This window comes from Lissotriton helveticus, chromosome 6 (assembly GCF_964261635.1).
Source record: "Lissotriton helveticus chromosome 6, aLisHel1.1, whole genome shotgun sequence".
Lineage (NCBI taxonomy): Eukaryota > Metazoa > Chordata > Amphibia > Caudata > Salamandridae > Lissotriton > Lissotriton helveticus.
In genome coordinates, this window is record NC_136067.1 from 1403623159 (window position 1) to 1403645301 (window position 22143).

Sequence of the window (22143 nt, forward strand, 5' to 3'; positions counted from 1 at the left end):
AGCGTTGCACATTTTTCTCGACTTCGGAAGGATGAGTCCCAATCTCATTTGTACAAAGTGTTGTAATGGGATTATTGGAGAGTTAGAGAAACGTGCTCACAAGTTACATTTTTATGCATATCATCTGAGTAAATAAACAATAGCATGGTGCCGTTTGCGTCCTTGACTTGATCTGGTTTTTATTTTTATTTTGCTATTATTCTCACAAAGGCTAAGAAGGTCTGCCTACTTTAGTATTAAGTGCTATACGTCGCATAAGCAACAGCTAACCATTCACTCACCCACGCAACGCCACTCACCCATGCAACGCCACTCACCCACGCAACGCCACTCACCCACGCAACGCCACTCACCCACGCAACGCCACTCACCCACGCAACACCACTCACACACGCAACGCCACTCACACACGCAACGCCACTCACACACGCAACGCCACTCACACACGCAACGCCACACACGCAACGCCACACACACACGCAACGCCACACACACATGCAACGCCACACACACATGCAACGCCACTCACACATGCAACGCCACTCACACATGCAACGCCACTCACACATGCAACGCCACTCAACCACGCAACGCCACTCACACACGCAACGCCACTCAACCACGCAACGCCACTCACCCACGCAACGCCACTCAGCCACGCAACGCCACTCACCCACGCAACGCCACTCAGCCACGCAACGCCACTCAGCCACGCAACGCCACTCAGCCACGCAACGCCACTCACACACGCAACGCCACTCACACACGCAACGCCACACACACACGCAACGCCACACACACACGCAACGCCACACACACACGCAACGCCACTCACACATGCAACGCCACTCACACATGCAACGCCACTCACACATGCAACGCCACTCACACATGCAACGCCACTCACACATGCAACGCCACTCACACATGCAACGCCACTCACACATGCAACGCCACTCACACACGCAACGCCACTCACACACGCAACGCCACTCACACACGCAACGCCACTCACACACGCAACGCCACTCAACAACGCAACGCCACTCAGCCACGCAACGCCACTCAGCCACGCAACGCCACTCACACACGCAACGCCACTCACACACGCAACGCCACTCACACACGCAACGCCACTCACACACGCAACGCCACACACACACGCAACGCCACACACACACGCAACGCCACACACACACGCAACGCCACACACACACGCAACGCCACTCACACATGCAACGCCACTCACACATGCAACGCCACTCACACATGCAACGCCACTCAACCACGCAACGCCACTCACACACGCAACGCCACTCAACCACGCAACGCCACTCACCCACGCAACGCCACTCAGCCACGCAATGCCACTCAGCCACGCAACGCCACTCAGCCACGCAACGCCACTCAGCCACGCAACGCCACTCACACACGCAACGCCACTCACACACGCAACGCCACTCACACACGCAACGCCACTCACACACGCAACGCCACACACACACGCAACGCCACACACACACGCAACGCCACACACACATGCAACGCCACTCACACATGCAACGCCACTCACACATGCAACGCCACTCACACATGCAACGCCACTCACACACGCAACGCCACTCAACCACGCAACGCCACTCACCCACGCAACGCCACTCACCCACGCAACGCCACTCACCCACGCAACGCCACTCACCCACGCAACGCCACTCACCCACGCAACGCCACTCACCCACGCAACGCCACTCACCCACGCAACGCCACTCACCCACGCAACGCCACTCACCCACGCAACGCCACTCAGCCACGCAACGCCACACACACACGCAACGCCACACACACACGCAACGCCACACACACACGCAACGCCACACACACACGCAACGCCACACACACACGCAACGCCACTCACACATGCAACGCCACTCACACACGCAACGCCACTCACACACGCAACGCCACTCACACACGCAACGCCACTCACACACGCAACGCCACTCACACACGCAACGCCACACACACACGCAACGCCACACACACACGCAACGCCACACACACACGCAACGCCACACACACATGCAACGCCACTCACACATGCAACGCCACTCACACATGCAACGCCACTCACACATGCAACGCCACTCACACATGCAACGCCACTCAACCACGCAACGCCACTCACACACGCAACGCCACTCAACCACGCAACGCCACTCACCCACGCAACGCCACTCAGCCACGCAACGCCACTCAGCCACGCAACGCCACTCAGCCACGCAACGCCACTCAGCCACGCAACGCCACTCAGCCACGCAACGCCACTCACACACGCAACGCCACTCACACACGCAACGCCACTCACACACGCAACGCCACTCACACACGCAACGCCACACACACACGCAACGCCACACACACACGCAACGCCACACACACACGCAACGCCACTCACACACGCAACGCCACTCACACATGCAACGCCACTCACACATGCAACGCCACTCACACATGCAACGCCACTCACACATGCAACGCCACTCACACACGCAACGCCACTCAACCACGCAACGCCACTCACCCACGCAACGCCACTCACCCACGCAACGCCACTCACCCACGCAACGCCACTCACCCACGCAACGCCACTCACCCACGCAACGCCACTCACCCACGCAACGCCACTCAGCCACGCAACGCCACTCAGCCACGCAACGCCACACACACACGCAACGCCACTCACACATGCAACGCCACTCACACATGCAACGCCACTCACACATGCAACGCCACTCACACATGCAACGCCACTCACACATGCAACGCCACTCACACATGCAACGCCACTCACACACGCAACGCCACTCACACATGCAACGCCACTCACACATGCAACGCCACTCACACATGCAACGCCACTCACACATGCAACGCCACTCACACACGCAACGCCACTCACACACGCAACGCCACTCACACACGCAACGCCACTCACACACGCAACGCCACTCAACAACGCAACGCCACTCAGCCACGCAACGCCACTCAGCCACGCAACGCCACTCACACACGCAACGCCACTCACACACGCAACGCCACTCACACACGCAACGCCACTCACACACGCAACGCCACACACACACGCAACGCCACACACACACGCAACGCCACACACACACGCAACGCCACACACACACGCAACGCCACTCACACATGCAACGCCACTCACACATGCAACGCCACTCACACATGCAACGCCACTCAACCACGCAACGCCACTCACACACGCAACGCCACTCAACCACGCAACGCCACTCACCCACGCAACGCCACTCAGCCACGCAATGCCACTCAGCCACGCAACGCCACTCAGCCACGCAACGCCACTCAGCCACGCAACGCCACTCACACACGCAACGCCACTCACACACGCAACGCCACTCACACACGCAACGCCACTCACACACGCAACGCCACACACACACGCAACGCCACACACACACGCAACGCCACACACACATGCAACGCCACTCACACATGCAACGCCACTCACACATGCAACGCCACTCACACATGCAACGCCACTCACACACGCAACGCCACTCAACCACGCAACGCCACTCACCCACGCAACGCCACTCACCCACGCAACGCCACTCACCCACGCAACGCCACTCACCCACGCAACGCCACTCACCCACGCAACGCCACTCACCCACGCAACGCCACTCACCCACGCAACGCCACTCACCCACGCAACGCCACTCACCCACGCAACGCCACTCAGCCACGCAACGCCACACACACACGCAACGCCACACACACACGCAACGCCACACACACACGCAACGCCACACACACACGCAACGCCACACACACACGCAACGCCACTCACACATGCAACGCCACTCACACACGCAACGCCACTCACACACGCAACGCCACTCACACACGCAACGCCACTCACACACGCAACGCCACTCACACACGCAACGCCACACACACACGCAACGCCACACACACACGCAACGCCACACACACACGCAACGCCACACACACATGCAACGCCACTCACACATGCAACGCCACTCACACATGCAACGCCACTCACACATGCAACGCCACTCACACATGCAACGCCACTCAACCACGCAACGCCACTCACACACGCAACGCCACTCAACCACGCAACGCCACTCACCCACGCAACGCCACTCAGCCACGCAACGCCACTCAGCCACGCAACGCCACTCAGCCACGCAACGCCACTCAGCCACGCAACGCCACTCAGCCACGCAACGCCACTCACACACGCAACGCCACTCACACACGCAACGCCACTCACACACGCAACGCCACTCACACACGCAACGCCACACACACACGCAACGCCACACACACACGCAACGCCACACACACACGCAACGCCACTCACACACGCAACGCCACTCACACATGCAACGCCACTCACACATGCAACGCCACTCACACATGCAACGCCACTCACACATGCAACGCCACTCACACACGCAACGCCACTCAACCACGCAACGCCACTCACCCACGCAACGCCACTCACCCACGCAACGCCACTCACCCACGCAACGCCACTCACCCACGCAACGCCACTCACCCACGCAACGCCACTCACCCACGCAACGCCACTCAGCCACGCAACGCCACTCAGCCACGCAACGCCACACACACACGCAACGCCACACACACACGCAACGCCACACACACACGCAACGCCACACACACACGCAACGCCACTCACACACGCAACGCCACTCACACACGCAACGCCACTCACACACGCAACGCCACTCACACACGCAACGCCACTCACACACGCAACGCCACTCACCCACGCAACGCCACTCACCCACGCAACGCCACTCACCCACGCAACGCCACTCACCCACGCAACGCCACTCACCCACGCAACGCCACTCACCCACGCAACGCCACTCACCCACGCAACGCCACACACACATGCAACGCCACTCACACATGCAACGCCACTCACACATGCAACGCCACTCACACATGCAACGCCACTCAACCACGCAACGCCACTCACACACGCAACGCCACTCAACCACGCAACGCCACTCACCCACGCAACGCCACTCAGCCACGCAACGCCACTCAGCCACGCAACGCCACTCAGCCACGCAACGCCACTCAGCCACGCAACGCCACTCAGCCACGCAACGCCACTCACACACGCAACGCCACTCACACACGCAACGCCACTCACACACGCAACGCCACTCACACACGCAACGCCACACACACACGCAACGCCACACACACACGCAACGCCACACACACACGCAACGCCACTCACACACGCAACGCCACTCACACATGCAACGCCACTCACACATGCAACGCCACTCACACATGCAACGCCACTCACACATGCAACGCCACTCACACACGCAACGCCACTCAACCACGCAACGCCACTCACCCACGCAACGCCACTCACCCACGCAACGCCACTCACCCACGCAACGCCACTCACCCACGCAACGCCACTCACCCACGCAACGCCACTCACCCACGCAACGCCACTCAGCCACGCAACGCCACTCAGCCACGCAACGCCACACACACACGCAACGCCACTCACACATGCAACGCCACTCACACATGCAACGCCACTCACACATGCAACGCCACTCACACATGCAACGCCACTCACACATGCAACGCCACTCACACATGCAACGCCACTCACACACGCAACGCCACTCACACATGCAACGCCACTCACACATGCAACGCCACTCACACATGCAACGCCACTCACACATGCAACGCCACTCACACACGCAACGCCACTCACACACGCAACGCCACTCACACACGCAACGCCACTCACACACGCAACGCCACTCAACAACGCAACGCCACTCAGCCACGCAACGCCACTCAGCCACGCAACGCCACTCACACACGCAACGCCACTCACACACGCAACGCCACTCACACACGCAACGCCACTCACACACGCAACGCCACACACACACGCAACGCCACACACACATGCAACGCCACACACACACGCAACGCCACACACACACGCAACGCCACTCACACATGCAACGCCACTCACACATGCAACGCCACTCACACATGCAACGCCACTCAACCACGCAACGCCACTCACACACGCAACGCCACTCAACCACGCAACGCCACTCACCCACGCAACGCCACTCAGCCACGCAATGCCACTCAGCCACGCAACGCCACTCAGCCACGCAACGCCACTCAGCCACGCAACGCCACTCACACACGCAACGCCACTCACACACGCAACGCCACTCACACACGCAACGCCACTCACACACGCAACGCCACACACACACGCAACGCCACACACACACGCAACGCCACACACACATGCAACGCCACTCACACATGCAACGCCACTCACACATGCAACGCCACTCACACATGCAACGCCACTCACACACGCAACGCCACTCAACCACGCAACGCCACTCACCCACGCAACGCCACTCACCCACGCAACGCCACTCACCCACGCAACGCCACTCACCCACGCAACGCCACTCACCCACGCAACGCCACTCACCCACGCAACGCCACTCACCCACGCAACGCCACTCACCCACGCAACGCCACTCACCCACGCAACGCCACTCAGCCACGCAACGCCACACACACACGCAACGCCACACACACACGCAACGCCACACACACACGCAACGCCACACACACACGCAACGCCACACACACACGCAACGCCACTCACACATGCAACGCCACTCACACACGCAACGCCACTCACACACGCAACGCCACTCACACACGCAACGCCACTCACACACGCAACGCCACTCACACACGCAACGCCACACACACACGCAACGCCACACACACACGCAACGCCACACACACACGCAACGCCACACACACATGCAACGCCACTCACACATGCAACGCCACTCACACATGCAACGCCACTCACACATGCAACGCCACTCACACATGCAACGCCACTCAACCACGCAACGCCACTCACACACGCAACGCCACTCAACCACGCAACGCCACTCACCCACGCAACGCCACTCAGCCACGCAACGCCACTCAGCCACGCAACGCCACTCAGCCACGCAACGCCACTCAGCCACGCAACGCCACTCAGCCACGCAACGCCACTCACACACGCAACGCCACTCACACACGCAACGCCACTCACACACGCAACGCCACTCACACACGCAACGCCACACACACACGCAACGCCACACACACACGCAACGCCACACACACACGCAACGCCACTCACACACGCAACGCCACTCACACATGCAACGCCACTCACACATGCAACGCCACTCACACATGCAACGCCACTCACACATGCAACGCCACTCACACACGCAACGCCACTCAACCACGCAACGCCACTCACCCACGCAACGCCACTCACCCACGCAACGCCACTCACCCACGCAACGCCACTCACCCACGCAACGCCACTCACCCACGCAACGCCACTCACCCACGCAACGCCACTCAGCCACGCAACGCCACTCAGCCACGCAACGCCACACACACACGCAACGCCACACACACACGCAACGCCACACACACACGCAACGCCACACACACACGCAACGCCACTCACACACGCAACGCCACTCACACACGCAACGCCACTCACACACGCAACGCCACTCACACACGCAACGCCACTCACACACGCAACGCCACTCACCCACGCAACGCCACTCACCCACGCAACGCCACTCACCCACGCAACGCCACTCACCCACGCAACGCCACTCACCCACGCAACGCCACTCACCCACGCAACGCCACTCACCCACGCAACGCCACACACACACGCAACGCCACACACACACGCAACGCCACACACACACGCAACGCCACTCACCCACGCAACGCCACTCACCCACGCAACGCCACTCACCCACGCAACGCCACTCAGCCACGCAACGCCGCTCAGCCACGCAACGCCGCTCAGCCACGCAACGCCGCTCATCCACGCAACGCCGCTCATCCACGCAACGCCGCTCACCCACGCAACGCCACTCACCCACGCAACGCCACTCACCCACGCAACGCCACTCACCCACGCAACGCCACTCATCCACGCAACGCCACTCATCCATATGCAAAACGAAAAATGTCAAACTCTTCTATTGCGAGACCTATTGCATTTTCAATGCTTGTTTTATGTGCATTTTGTAATAATTTTAAATAATCGTGCACAAAATAAAATCACTTTTCTTTCCGTTTTCGTTCATGCAGAGAGCACGATTGTCTACGTTTAGTATTGCAGTGTCTGGGCTGGAACCTGTCCTCCAGCCTGACTGAAGGTTGTCATTTTTATTTTAGAATGTTTTCTGCTGAGACTCGACGTAGCCAGGAAGTGTAACTTAAACACTTGATGGCATTTTTTTTTCTGGACCTGCCTCTGGTTTTTGCAGCAGGGGGAAGAACTAGCCCATTTTTAGAGTTTGTTACTTAACTTCAACAGAGAGGTGTACATAAGTTATGTCAGAAGGCAGCGGCGGCTCCTCCATTATGGCAGAGGAGCGTTGAGCTCCCCCTCCCCGCCAACCTCAAAACTTGAGAAATAAAACAGGTTTATTATCGTTTTATTTTTAAAGTTCTATGGGCAGGTCCGAGTCTTGGGGGCAGGGCCATCGCGGGGGGAGTGGTGGGCACTGCTATCAGTGTGCATGTTGGTTTGGCCGACCGTCTCAGGGCAGCCAAACCTACATGCGCACTGAGCTGTCTCCAACCTGAGTTGCTTTGCCGAGTCGGAGACAGCAAGCACAGGCTTCCAGCCTCTCTGGGAGCACAAATTCAGGGTGCCAAGGCCAATCCTGACGCTGCTTTCATGCTGCATGAGAGCAATGTCAGGATTGGCCGCCGGGGAGTCTGAGAGCCTGTGTTGCAGTGAGGACTCGGAGCAGAAGAGCGGCGGGTGGCAGTAAAGTTCTTTTTTCCCCTTTACTACTGCAAGAAGGGTGTAACGGAGAGACTTGTTTCCTTGAGAAGTCAAGGATTGTAGAAGTGAGAAGAGGGTCTTCCACAATGGTGTTAAGTATTTCAATGGGGGCGATTGCTCTTAAATGTTACTATTTCATTCATCAAACTAAGATCTAATGCTAGAGAACGTAACGGGTTACCATTTGGTGAACCGCGTTTTCTTCTTCTATTAAACTAAAAATAGGGCAAATTGATTAAAAGTATCTAATTTCTGCATGGATGGCTTTAAACTTGGATCCCTTAGCGCCTCTTAATTAAATAGAATTCTCAACAGTGTTCTCCCTAAATCATGCAATCTAGAGCATGATGAATCATGCTCTAGGTCAGTGAGATTCAAAGTACGGCCCGGGGGCCGCCACAGTCCTCCTGACCTTCAGGTGCGGCCCACAGGTAAAAAGCAGATCAAAGCTGCTGCTTACTTCAGAGAGGACTAACTTTCAAAAAGATGTTAAATAAATTGGGAAGCTTTTAATTACAAGCCAACTGAAGTAAAGGAAAATAATCTAATACAGTACTCAGCAACATTTAACTACCCACAAAGACCCACTCCCATCCTGCTAGCATTATTGCGGCCCTCGGGCTCACCACAGACCATACTTTGTGGCCCCTCGGAAATTGTTTGTATCTATGCTCTAGATCCTATTCAAAGCACTGCTTCCCTTAGCTACTAAGGCATACATTTAGTGCAAGAAGAGGGGGGGGATTTGCCTACATTTGCAGGTTTTAGACACAGACCTGATTATGATTACCTTCAAAAAGGGGGTAAAGAAAATCAAAACGAAGACAATCCCTGAGATAAGTTACTTTAGGCAAAATAAAATTTACAAACAACTGGGAAATTATGCAAGTAATTCTTAGGATTACGTGGGGTCCAGATTTAAAATGAAAAGTCAGACCAGTTAATTGCAGCTGAGTCTGAGAACATAATGTGTCTCTGTGGATGTGCCCACTGTGTTTTAAAACTTTTAAATTAGGGCATGATTCCTACAACTCTTTGCATACTTAAGCTTTACTTAGTTGCAAACAAGTGTTGTCTGGTGCGGCAAACGACAGCCAGAAAATAAGACTCAGGTTTTTCTGATAAAGCCACGAATGGAATTTATTTACCGCTGTGGAAATAAAGCCAGGTGATAGATTTTCCTAAGTTTAAGAAAGAAGCGGGAAAAACGGAATTCCCATTAGCTGGTCAGTGTGCCAACCATTAGGAATGAGTATATTCTGACTGATATTTTCCAACCTAAATGGACACCAAATCTTACCGCACAAAAATTCTAAAAGTAAGTGTGGATTTAAAGTGCGAGTACCAGGAGCATAAGCGGGGGAATGAAAATGTACAAACCCACATTTCCCCCTACAAGTTTTCTGCTTCTGCAATATCCAGAGGCACTGGATAGGAGTATTGCAGGAAATGCATGATTTACGCAGATTTCTAGTCGTGCTGCAGGGGATTTTTCTAATTTCCCAGAAATGTGTAAATGTATGCATGTTGTAGACTTAAGATTTTTTTTTAAAAATGTGTATGACCCCTAATACATTAATTGCAGGAATTAAAAATAAAGAATTTATACAACATTATGTATAGGGAAGAATGGAAAAGGTGATGCCAATCCCATGGTCATATCATTAAAAAATGAAGGGCAAAGCGCAAATCAACTAGATCACTAGGGATAGATTGATACTCGGGCGCTTCAGCCATTAAACCTGTTCTCCAGCTAATGGTGCAGGATTGCATATTCTTATTTCCATTTCATTCAGCATAATGTCAACCCTCCAATCCATATCATTATACGCAAGACATGTTTCAAAAAAAGCATTAACACCCTCTCTGCGGGTATCAAAATAATTATTTCACCTTTACAAAGCAAAGCTGTTCATGTATGACATTCAATTACAAAAAATACAGTTAAGATCAGTGACTAAGGTGATTAAATCCCATACAGGGCCGCTGAAATAGAACGAAACACCAGGAGAGACAACGAGCAGACCATAGAGAAGCAGTTTGGAAATAGTATTCTGGAGTATGCACCGACTTATATTTTATATAATAAAGTTATAAAATACGAGATAAGGTATGATTAGGAACGAATAGAAATGTTGCCTTTCTAAGAGACAAGCACCATTTTTTCCATGTTATATTCGTCCTGAAGAAAATGTTTTCCAAGAATATTTGGGTGAATTGTTTCACATATTTAGACAAAAATTCGAAGTGAAAGCATCACAATTGCCACCTCAAATGTTCATATTTATATACTGTATGAATATGCCAGCTTGTAAACACATTTGGTATCCTATGCCAACTTGCGCTGTTGTGCATCCAGAACTATTGCAGTACGTAAACCATCTTAATCAATCAATCAAAATGTTTATTTCAGAATCAAAGATTTATAAAACACAATACAGCCGTTAAAACAATAAAAACAAAATGAATAAAAATAATAAATGCCCACAATCTCATACAAGTAACAAAGTCATAGTCACTAAAATACATAAAACCTAGAGCAGGGCTTTAAGTGGGCCGGGTCTCACCGGGCCTGAGCACCGGCAGGTTTTTTTTAAGGGGGCCTCGAAACGGGTCTCTATCGGGCTCTGTTTTGTGTTTAAGTGAAAGCTATTTCAATATTATATTCAACAAGCCATAGTTTCTGCTTATTTATCTTATGCAACTAACAACCATTGACAAAGCCAATAGTCCTGCCTAATTGTAGGTATGATGTTACTTGTATCATATATCTGGATGCAATGACAGAAACAGCAAAATACAAGTCGGGCGGCACACTATGCTAAGCACAGATTATTAGCTTACGTGTTTTAAGCCAGGCCCTTAATTACATTGGTCACGCCCCTTTGAGAGGCCCCCCAGTTTTTTAATCCCACTTAAAGACCTGACGTAGAGAAAAAGAAACCCCAACAACATTATAACATAATCTTTTTTCAATAAGATAATATAAAACCAGATCCAAATTCCTTCTAGCTTGCTGATAATGTTCTGGAAATGTAAAAAGTGTCCTGCAATTCGGAAGGAGAGACAAGGCAGAGAGATTACGCCGGGAATAACCAGGTTTTCACAGCCTTTCTAAATGACCAGTGAATCTGGAAGCACATGATGGTCTCCGGAAGAGCGTAAAGGGCAAGAGCTCTAGCGCCCTCCTGCTCTTGCTCTTCTGACACAAGGAACAGATGCCAGATGAAGATCAGCGGAACACAGCTCGCATTGAGGGACATACGTATGCAATAAGTTGGATAGGATAGGGGGCGGCTCGGAAGTGAGGATTCTGCGTGCAATGCACAATGCTAAGCAGGGCCGGACTGGCCGTAGCGGGCACCGGGCATTTCCCCGGTGGCCCACCAAGTGGGGGCGGCTTTGGGCCCCTGGGGAGAGGGGGGCATTTTGCCAGGGCCGGTTTTGGTTCCCAGTCCGGAGTTGTTTTGGTGATACAGCACACCTCCAATTCATGTGCTGCCAGGGAAGTTGTGCGGGAAGGACTACCCAGTCAAGGTAAACCCCATGAAATAGGGAATTTAGGGCCAGATGTAGGTGGCCCAATACCGGTCAGTAACGGCCGAAATTACCGAATTTCGGCCATTACCGACCGGTATTGGGCATTTGGGATGTAGGTGGCCTAAATTACAAATTCAGTAATTTACCGATTCGGTATTTTAAGGAATTGGTAAATTACCGATTCCTTAAAATACCGAATCAGTAAATTACCAAATTTGCAATGTAGGGAGCACTCAAATGAGTGCTTTTCCCATTTTAGGATTCGTTATTTACCACCAACTATAAGTTGGTGGTAAATAAGGAATACCTTTGAAAATGCAAATCTGTGCATTTTCAACTGTGCCATGTGGCAGACATACATGCCCTTTGGGCATGTATGTGTGCCACATCTGCACACAAACACGATTCAGAGGCGCAACAGGGTATCAGAGCGACCCCTGGCACCCTTGAATGTGTCCCCCATTTTACCGAATCGGTAAATACCGATTCGGTATATACCGAATCTTATCGATTCGGTCATTTTTTCAGAAAATTCATCTACATCCCATTTACCTATTCTTAAATACCAAATCGGTAAAATTCGGTATTTAAGAATAGGTAAATTGGGATTACCTACATCTGGCCCTCATTGTGTTTTTTTTATACATCTGGTAAATCAGGGCCCACACTGTTATTCTCCATTCCATGGGGTTTAGCACATAATTTCACAGGGGTTGTGTAACATCAATTTTGCATGCAAAGTTTTCACCCCACCAAATTTAGAGCTCTGTGTTTATTATTGGGGAAATCTTGGTATGTTACGTGTTCAACTTCGTTAAGTGAGCACATTATTTGCCTGTTGCGAAGTGCATGTATGTGTGCGAGAGAGACGGTAAGAGAAGGGGAGGATGACAGAAATAAAGGGAGTGTGAAGGAGAGCGAAATAGCGAGCGAGAGATACAGCTATAGTGAACAAGAACGGCAGGGTGAGAGAGGGAGGGTGAGGGAGAAATGAAAGGAGACAGAGAAGGAAAGAGTTTGAGAGGGAGGGAGAGAGACGGAAAGAGTTTGAGAGGGAGAGAGAGAAGAAAAGAAGGAGAAAAGGAGAGCAGCTGTGGGGAGAGCCCTGTGGCTCACTTGTCAAATGTATGGACAAAGAAGGATGAAAAGCTGTAGGGCTGCCGTTTGGAGTGCACTAATGATGGCAGCAAGCGTGAAAAGGGTTGGCAATCAGAGAAGCCTGTGTCCTTGTAGATGCCTACTTTGCCCTGTATAGTGCCCTATCTTAAGGACTGGTCCTGGTGCTGAGTGGAAACCAGTTGGATTTCAGTTGTAGAAGGTGTTCTTGAGCTGCAATCAGGATGGGGCACTATGTCATCAAATGGGTCCCTACTGTGTCTCGGTGCTATGTGCTGACACCAGGACACAGAAACTGATGACAGTGCACATTCACTGTAGGAACTGCAAGAAGCTTAAGGGCAGGGAAACAGATCAAAAGATTACTCCTGCACAGGGCACCCACCTTTCACAGTGAGGGCACTGGTGAAATGGGGTCCCCGGGGCAAAATCGGCTGGAGGAGGGGGTTGTGTGGCCCCTTCCCCTGCAATATGCGCAGAGCTCTGGGGGATGGGGTCCTCTGGACGAAATAGGCATGGGAAGTGGGCCGCATGACTCCCTTCCCCTGAAAAATCCACTGTGCCCCAGAGAATTGCACCCTCAGTGCTGAAACTGTCCCTGGGAGGGGCTGTATGCCCCCTCCCCCTGCAATATGTGCCAGGCCCAGGTGGATGGGGTCCCCTAAGCCGAAATCAGCCCCGGGAGGGGGGCTGCGTACGCCCCCTCTGCAATATGCACCAGGGGATAAAGTCCCCTGGGCCGAAATCAGCCTGGGGAGTAGGGCCTATTGCCCCTGCAATATGTGCAGGAGGATGGGGTCCCTTGGGCCCAAATCAGCCTTGGGAGGTGAACCGCGTGCCCCTCCCCCTGCAATATGTACCAGGCCCAGGGGGATAGGGACCCCGAACCACGGCATCCCGAGGCAAGGGGCCGCATGCCCTCTGCCTCCTGCAATATGTACCGGGCCCAGGGTGATGGGGTACCTCAGACGACAATCGACCCGAAGAGGGGAGCAGCAAGCAACCCCCCGTAATATGTGACGGGCCCAGGGTGATGGACCCCCTGGGCTGCAATAGGCCCGGGGTGGGGGGTGCATGCCCCTTCCCCCTGCAATATGCGCTGGGCCCTGGCTGAAATCCACCCGGGGAGGGGGACAGCGTGTCCTCCTTGCCCTGCAATAGGAACTGGGCCCGGGGGATTGAGTTTTCAGGGCCAAAAATTGACCTGGGGAGAAGAGCTGTAAGCCCACCACCCTCTGCAATATGTGCCAGGTTTCTAGGTATAGGGTCACCGGGAGGGGGCACATGCCCCCCCAAACATAACACCAGGCCCCGGGGATGGGGTAACTAGGGCCAAAACTGGCCCCTTACCTTGACTAAAGATTATTTATTTATTTATTTATTTTTTAAGCACCTCACCTTGACTAAAAATGCTGGAGTAGAGGGGCCGGATGGCATCCTCCGCTATTAACTAATATGTACGGACCTGGGAATGGGGTCTGCAGGGTCTAAAGAGGCTCGGGAGGGCGGTCCCCCCAACCTTTAAAAAAAAACCCTGGGGAACAGAGTCCCCAGGGCCAGGTGGTCAACCCTGCACTGCGCACGACTGAAGGCCATGCCTAGCGTGGGATTGGTTGCATGTGGGGGCTGGCTACAGGACCTGGCTTTGGTTTTGATACTTTGTGTAAAGCAAATCCCCCACAGCACATAGTCTTCGATCATGAATACCTTGGGGTTGGCTGCGGGCAACCAACCCGATGCTGTCACGGCCTTCAGATGTGCGCGGTGTGTAGTTGGCCACAGGGCCTGGCCCCTTCCTAGGCCCTGAGTATAACACCCTGCCATGCATGGCCTTCTGGCATGTGCGATACCAAAGGGGATAATGGACGGAGCGTTTGAGCAAATCAAACACTCACCCCCAGTCAACTGATCTGGGTTTAATCCATAACCATTCTTTAGCTCACTCCACCACCCCAGTTCAGACATGGCCATATGCAAATCAGTCTGACCCTGTGCCTCATGGGAACAGTCCAGCCCAGGGCACAGGGTCAGACTGATTTGCATATGGCCATGTCTGAACTGGGGTTGTGGAGTGAGCTAAAGAATGGTGATGCATTAAACCCAGATCAGTTGACTGGGGGTGAGTGTTTGATTTGCTCAAGCGCTCCGTCCATCATCCCCTTTGGTATCACTTTGTTCGCCCTAAGTTGGCAGGGTATGCCCAGACTTGGGACCCTTGTTACTCTGCCACTGGATTCAAGATAGCCTGGTTGATGAGGGTTATGAGCTCGAAACCGGTCCCAGGATGCTTGTTTCCTGTCCAGGGAAGACATGGCTTGGCAGTTCGGGCTGGACTGTTCCCATGAGGCACAGGGTCAGACTGATTTGCATATGGCCATATCTGAAATGGAGTGGTGGAGTGAGCTAAAGAATGGTGATGGATTAAACCCAGATCAGTTGACTGGGGGCGAGTGTTTGATTTGCTCAAGCGCTCCGTCCATCATCCCCTTTGGTTTCGCTTTGTTCGTCCTAAGTTGGCAGGGTATGCCCAGAAGTGGGTCCCTTGCTCACTCTGCCACTGGATTCAAGATAGCCTGGCTGATGAGGGTTATGAACCCGAAACCGGTCCCAGAATGCTATTTTCCGGTCCAGGGAAGACATGGCTTGGCAATTCGGGCTGGACTGTTCCCATGAGGCACAGGGTCGGTCTGATTTGCATATGGCCATGTCTGAACTGGGGTGGTGGAGTGAGCTAAAGAATGGTGATGGATTAAACCCAGATCAGTTGACTGGGGTGAGTGTTTGATTTGCTCAAGCACTCTGTTCATCATCCCCTTTGGTATCGCTTCTGGCATGTGCAGCATGCAGTTGGTCTCGCAGGTCCTGACCACAATGAGGCAGGCTTACTGACTTTGTTAAAGAGTCACAGTGCCAAAATATAAAAAGTGAGCCTATTGCTTTCTCAACAGGTGAGCATATCGATATACATAAAGCAGATCTATTATTTTTCTCCAAAAATCACTAATATTTTTGCTCTAATGTATATATGAGTAATTCTCACAATGTAATGTTTCATGTTAGTTAGTAAATATTATAAAAATTATTAATCAACTTAAAAAAAATGTATGAGTCTTTTTTTAACATAGTTTTTAATATTGTATTGTGTGGGATGAAAAATGTTCAAAGAAAGATTCGGAGACATGTATATTTTAAAAATAAAATCAACATATTTCTGAGTCTTTGTTTTAACATTTTTCAGCCAACAAAATGAAATCATAAAAACAACCACAAGAGGGTCTTGAACTCCAGCTGAGAAGCATAGAGCGAGGAGTGCTTTAAAAAATATGGTGCGATATCCTTGCGTCATGGATTTAATGACACAGGAGACTTACTCTTTTGTTTTTTAATGTTGCTGGGAGACTGCCTGACTCCTTGGATTCCCCCCACAGCATTCAAAATGCTTGTTGATGCCCCTGCCCCTTGTAGAGACACCACTGAGGTAAACAACAAAAATGTAAAAAGCCCTAATGGGAATTATGAGAGCTTCTTCATGGAGCATTGAATAATAAATGAGCAGCTCCTGTTTTTTTATTTGGGGGCTGCAACTGGGGCCCCAAGGCCTCTGCTGCCCCAGCACCATATTGGGCACCAGCACCATATTGGGTGCTGGCAGGAGCCGGTCCTTTTCTTTGCTCCTACTGAGCGGGAGCCCCATTTGTTTGTTTTTCCTGGCGGGTAGGAGCAAATTGGAGTTCCCTCCCTAGAAGAGTGCGCGCACACTCTCCCGGGCAGGAGACCACAGTGTCCCAGGCAGCTTACCCCGAGATCTTACCCGGGGGTAAGCTCCCTGGGACACTGTGAAGTATCATGCCCCGGGGTCCCTGGGAAGTATACCAGCAAGGGCAGGGGTCACACAGCCTGCCAGCCTTTTTGTGGATAATTAACCCTGGGGTTTAGGGTACTTGGGACCAATAAGTGGCTCGGGGAGCGGGGGCCATATGCCCTGTTTCCCTCTATAAAGTATTCAGCCCTGGGGGGTGGGGTCCCTGAAGCACACTAGTGACACAGGGGGGGGGGCATGCCACCCTCCACTTTAATGTGTATTCAGACCGAGGGATGGTGCTCCTAGGGCCAGGACTGGTTTGGGTGTTGGGTTCCACTGATGCCCCCCTTCCCAAATATTTTAAAAAGAAAGACGACCAGGGCCTTAGCTTACCCCAGGGGTTTAAATATTTAAATCTAAAACATAGGGGTTTCACAGTGCTTCAGCAAAGAGGTAGGAGCTAGAGTAAAGAGAAACAATCAGCACAACCAGGTTTTCAGATTTTTGCGGGAGGTGAGGGGCAGCTTCTCAGAGACTCAGGCAGGGTGTTTCGAAGCTTAGGGCCCAAGTGTGAGAAAGAGAGTTCACCCATTCATGCGAGCCAATTTAACTCTGGGGCCCATACGAAGGTGGTGGTTGCCTAACCAAATTGGCTGGTAGGTTACCACCAGTTCTTGTAAGTAATGTGGACCAGTATTCGACCTAGCTTGATGCATATAGCACAGGGCTTTAAACTCCATGCGCTTGTCCACCGTAAGCCATTGAAGTTCTCAAAAAAGACACAACACCGAGGCATGTTTGGCAGGATGTTATAGAAGCATGGAAGCAGCATTCTGAATGACTTGTAGGCATCTAATGGAAGCCTTGCCTGACCCTATGAAGAGGATATTTAAAAAATCCAGTCTTGATAGAATTAAGGCCTGGATGACCGTCCTTTGGACTGAAAAAGGAAGCTTCAAGATGATTGTTTCCAACATTTCATAACGACCAAGCTGGTTGTGGTTACTATGACATTTGGAGTTTTCATCGACAGATTGACAACTATCCAGGAACCTAGGTTCTTGACTTTAGAGACCAGTTACAGGAGAGAAACTAGAGTCTCAGTGTTGGGGGCCTCATGACAGGTGGTTCATACCCATGACCATCAACTCAGTCTTATTGCCATTCAGCTTTAATGAGTTGGTGTTCATCCATGTGGATATCTTACCCAGACATGAATTCAGTGCATCAGGAAATGACACAGAAAAGATAATCTGAGTATTATCTGCATAGGAAAACAGAGTAAGGCTGCAGCTTTCCATGATATCTGCAAGAGGACGAACATAGATGTTGAATAACATTGGGCTTAAGGTCGACCATTGAGGGACTTCAGAAGTAAGAGCGTGAGACTTTGAGGTAAAGCTGGAAGAAAAGACATGGAAGATGCGATCTTGCAAGAAGGAGGTCATCCAAGATAGAGCTGTCCCTTGGAGACCCAGGTTTGCCATTCTTTCTTGCAGAATAGTATGTGATACAGTATCGAAGGCCGTGCCTAGGTCGAGTAGAATCAAAGCAGCAGTTCTTTCATTTTCCAGAAGCCGTCTCAGATGTTTAGAGACTCTCAGAAGGGCAGATTTAGTACTATATCTCGCTCTAAAGTCGACCTGGGAATAATGAAGAGAGGTTTGGGAGTCCCGAAGGCAGATAATTGCACGCTAACGTCTTTCTCCAAGATTTTGGCGAAAAGGGGAAGCATCGGAATCGGTCTGAAGGTCAACCAATGGGAGAGGTTCAAATTGGGCTTTTTTAAGAAGGGAAGGACCATGACATACTTCCATGCCTGAGGAATGTGTCCCTCTTGTAAAGAGGAATTGAGGAGAACTGTCGGTAATTGTATTAGGTCTGGACCCAGTATGCTAACTTTGGCTGGAGGAAGAGGATCTCAAGGCAAGCAAGACATTACAGAATGTAAGAGAGTGGGAAAAAGAGTGGTATCCAGAGGAGCAAATGAGTCCAGGCTTTGAGTGGCTTGCAGAAGAGTGCTTATGTTATACGCTTCACAGACTGAACATTGCATCCTTGAGCTAGTGCTAGATATTACCATCCATCTGAGATTTGCTAGTCTCAGCAGTTGTGAGAGAGTTTTGGATAAATCTCGCCTTTTTTTTACAAAAAAAGTCAGCTAGATCCTCATATTGTGACTGTGACAGCACGAGGGAGGGTGGTAAATTACTGGAATCTGAAAGTTTTATGACTACTTTAAAAAGAGTTTTGGAACAATTCTGAGCTGCGGTGATTTTATCTGAGTAGATAAACATATGGCTGATGTTACAAAGAAACACACGCAGGAAGCATGATTAATGTCTGATGAAACAGCCAGCGATATCTCAGATTTGGCACAAATGAGGTGAAAGGGGAGGCACCTTTGGTAATTTAACAGCCAAACAGAAGTTACACCAATATGGAAAACTGTCTAGGAGAGAAATTACCTGATGGTGGGAAGTGATATTCCTTGAAAACTATAAAGAGATAGGCAGAGTTCCTAGAGAATTACGAAATTTCATGACTTCCACATATCAGAGACCACCTCCAAAACTCTTAGAAAACTGGCACACCAAAGGCTGCGAGATGTAAAGAAATTAAGAAGCTACTGGTTAAATATGCAAAACTGGAACTTAAAGCAATCAGTAAGAAATTGAAACAACTATAAATTCAACTGAATAACCATTAAAACAGGGGACAGATTGAAGACATGGAAACCAGACTACTGGAATACGAGGATGAAATACAACTGAAAAAGAGATGTTGTTTTTTAAGTGATATATATGACTACACACAGGGCCAGGGTTTAGTTACATTTTGCAAAACATTCAACAATATTGGGACAACATCAAATAAGTGGCTGTGTTCAGTCAACAAGAACTGATAACATCTAAATCTGGATCAGAAACATATTCAGACTTGGAAGAGCAACCAAGTACCAGAGGTAAGAAGGTAAACGAACCAGGAAGAGAATTTTAGGCAAATTCAAACTTCTAAGGGGCAGAGCAAGGTTTCGGACAAAGGAGAGCGAGGACTACAAAGAGGAAGAGGAGGAGGAGAAAAGCACAAAGTGGTGTGATAACCCCCAAAAACAGACAAAACGCCCTGTGGGAAACAAACACGTCAGGCGAAAAAGAACTAATCATGGGTGAGAAAAATTAGCTGTTGTCAATCTATCTACCCATGACTTAACTGATGAGGAACTCTCACTACAGAAACTTGGACACTCATTTTGGCCCACTATATATTTTGATTACAGAGCTTCTCATGTAGATCTCTTCCTATTCACTAAAAAATTCTAATTGCTAAGAATCTTTAATTAGCAACAGAAATGTAAACATACACGGTTAAATGAATACCAGACAATGTGTATTGACTTATGCCTTAGGGATATTTATGGCCTAATTACTTTGATGCAGTTACAGAATGTAGGTGTTGGAAATGGCTCTTTTTGCAGGGTTATCCCCAAACGTTTGGCTTCTTCCTCCTATTTCCTATTTTTTCCTGACCTGTTTGTGTTGGTTTTAGGACTCTGGGCATGTTACCACTACTGATCAGTGCAAAAGTGCATATGCTTTCCATGTAGATTGTGTTATGGATTGGTGTTTCCATGATTGGCCTGGTTGATTTATGTGTCAGTCCCTAGGAAAGCACACAGCGTGTGCCAGGGCCTGTAAATCAAATGCTGTTGGTGGGCTGCAGCACTGGATTGTGCCACCCACACACACAGTCCGTAAAAGGTAACTCTGGCCTGCCATTGCAGAGCCTGTGTGCAGTCTGGTACTGCCATGTTGACTTGGCAAGTGCACCCACTTACGAGACGAGGCCCCAACCTTCCCTTTTCTTACATGTCGGTCACCCCTAAGGTAGGCTCATGGTACCCCTGGGGCAGGGTGCAGTGTATGTGAAAGGTAGGACACGCCCTGGTGTGTGTGGCATGTCCTGATAGTGAATTACTGCCAATTTCGTTTTTCACTATTGCAAGGCTACCTGTTCCCCATAGGACAGAATGGGGAGTTTGTTTATAACATCTTATAAAAATAACTGGCCCTGGGAACTAGGTAGGAAAATTAAGTTTAGTATGCCTGAACCCAGAATCTAAAGATGCATCTTTCAGTGAAGGTGATTTTTACATTCTGTGTTTGAAAATACCACTTTTAGAAAGTAGGTATTTTTCTTGTGTAACCATCCAGTGTGCCTCTGCTGGGTTTGTGGGTTGACTGTCTGGATTTTGGATGACAGGGGCCGGGGAGCAGGAGTGGCTCCGGATAGTCTAGGTGGGTCAGGAAAGGGCTGAATAGACCTGGGAAGCTTTTATTGTAGGGGGAGGAGATATCCTGGCACCTGAATGGGCCTGGTCTGCCTCTGACAATGCCATCTCCACCTCCTACCAGGAAGCCACACCAGAGAATGCAGAACTGGTTTTGGCTAAATATTGGGGCCCAGACCCCTGAACTTTAGAACTCTTTTGGACCTAGAAGACTGCCAATAAGAAGAGCTGGGGGAGCTGTGAGGAGGAACTAACAATTTGCTGTGTGCTTTACTGTGTTGGCCTGCAGTGGCTGCTTCTGTCTTGGGCAGTGAAAGGACTAGACTGAACTTTCTGCAATCTACTATTGTGAGTTTCTCCAAAGGC

The 22143-nt window shown here is 51.0% G+C and overlaps 1 protein-coding gene across 1 annotated transcript in view; it reads right to left on the minus strand.

Moving 5' to 3' along the window:
- The window catches only part of PEX7 (peroxisomal biogenesis factor 7), a 1057085-nt gene that overhangs the window by 686895 nt on the left and 348047 nt on the right, over window positions 1-22143 (minus strand). The gene's annotated exons all lie outside the window — the stretch shown is intronic.